Source organism: Triticum urartu, chromosome 6A (assembly GCF_056163025.1).
Source record: "Triticum urartu cultivar PI428250 chromosome 6A, HENAU_Tu73, whole genome shotgun sequence".
Lineage (NCBI taxonomy): Eukaryota > Viridiplantae > Streptophyta > Magnoliopsida > Poales > Poaceae > Triticum > Triticum urartu.
The window spans coordinates 502,484,922-502,487,149 of record NC_141878.1 but is presented as its reverse complement, the minus strand read 5'-3'; positions in this window follow the sequence as shown (position 1 = coordinate 502,487,149).

Genomic DNA, 2,228 nt, shown 5'->3' with positions numbered 1-2,228 from the left:
CCCACCAGGGAGCGCCTGGGCCTCCTGGCACGCCCTGGTGGGTTGTGTCCCCCTTGGGGCACCCCCCAGGCACAGCCAGGGCCCGTTGTGTTCCTTCTAGCCCATAAAAATTCTCCGTAAAGTTTCGGGGCATTTGGACACCGTCTGATATTGATTTTCTGCGATGTAAAAAACATGGAAAAAACATCAACTCGCACTTGGCACTATGTCAATAGGTTAGTACCAAAAAATGATATAAAATGATTATAAAAGATCCAAGATTGATAATATAAAAACATGGAACAATCAGAAATTATAGATACGTTGGAGACGTATCAGCATCCCCAAGCTTAACTCCTGCTCGTCCTCGAGTAGGTAAGTGATAAAAATAGATTTTTTTGATGTGGAATGCTTCCTAACATGTCATATCATATTGTTTTCTTTATAGCATGGACATTTGGACTTTTACTTGTAAAGCAATAGTCTAGTTTTGACATAATAATTTAGATACTCAAGCATATCAACAAGAAACCATGTCTTTCAAAATATCAACACTAAAATAAGTTATCCCTAGCCCATCATGCTCAAATATTGATCCATTCATGAAACACACTCGAATATTAGCTACACCCAATACTTAAGTACGATCATATTGCCTCCTAGTTGGTGCTTCTATAAGAGAAGATGGAGACTCAAATTCAAAAATAAAAATTGCATAAAGTAAAAGAAAGGCCCTTTGCAGAGGGAAGTAGGGATTTGTAGAGGTGCCAGAGCTCAAAGCGAAAAACTTAGAGATAAAACATTTTGGGAGGCGTATCCATCCCACCAACAAAAACGACATAGACTTCCCAATACTTTCCATGCATAGATATATCATAGGCGGTTTCCAAACAGAAAATAAAGTTTATTCCTTTTTCCATCATACTTTCACTTTCCATGGCTAACCGTATCCACGGGTGCCCTCCAAAGACACATCCGTGACATTTTGGGCCGAACAATTTTTTTTCTGTCATGCTTATGACACTTCTATGACGATAATTATGACAAAACCCGGTATCATCATAGATGTGGTGGGATCCTACTTCTATGACAAATAATCATGATATAAAATGGGCTTTTTGTCCTGGGCGGGCCGGAGACGCAGCTGCATGAAATTCTTTGGGCCATCCATGACGGAAAAACCATGGTAGAAGCGAGGGCAGGGAAAATATCGGGGGTGTCCCCGGTTACGGTGGGTGGTCGGGGGCCAAGAGATGCACGTTTCTCTCGTACGTACGCGCGTGTGTGCGAGTTGTTGCGCTCTAAATAAACCCGAGCGAGGCGTTGCACTCTAACTGAACCCGAGCGATTGCACTACATGCAACGCGTTACTGAACCCGAGCGATCGATCGATCCCTTGCTGTTAACTGAACCCGAGTGATTCCTTCACTACTGCTGCTAACTAAAGCCGATCAAACCCCGCTGCCTCCTTCCTGGATGAATAGTGAGCGTTGTTGGGGGGTTTGGATGAACAGTTCCCGGTGGGGGGTTGGAGGAACAGGACCCCATAGTAGTAGAGGCCGTTGCCGCTGGATGAACAGGACCCCGATTGAGCTAGTTGGGGGTGGATGAACAAGACCCCATGGAGGGCTAGATGAACAGGACGACCCCGTGGAGGGCTGGTTGAACAGTAGCCGGTGGAGGGCTGGATGAACAGTGGCCCGTGGAGGGGTGGTTGAACAGGACCCCGTGGAGAGGGCTAGTTGAACAGTAGCCGGCGAAGGAGCGCGCGGTGGAAGGTGGATGAACAGGAGCCCGTGGATGAACAGTCGCAGGTGGAGGCTGGAGGAGGTCGACAGTGGATGAACAGTAGCCCGTGGAGGCTGGAGGAGGTCGACGGTGGAGATGAACCGTATCCCGTGGAGTCCCATTTTGCGGTACGCCACACCCCTCCCGATGAACAGGACCCCCGTTTCGACCGTAGCGCTCCAACACAAGTCCATTTCCTCCGTTTTGTGGTACGCCACACCCCTCCCGATCAACAGTACCCCGTTTCGACCAAGAGAAGTCTGTTTTCTCTGTTTTGCGGTACACCAAACCCCTCCCGATGAACAGGATCCCGTTTCGACCATGGCCGATCGAACACAAGGTCGTTTCCTCTGTTCTGCGGTACGCCAGGCCTCGTTTCCATCGGCTGTTCCGTCCAAGCCGGTTGGCTCCCGATGAACAACACGCGTTCCGTTGCCTCCCGATGAACACGACGCATTCCG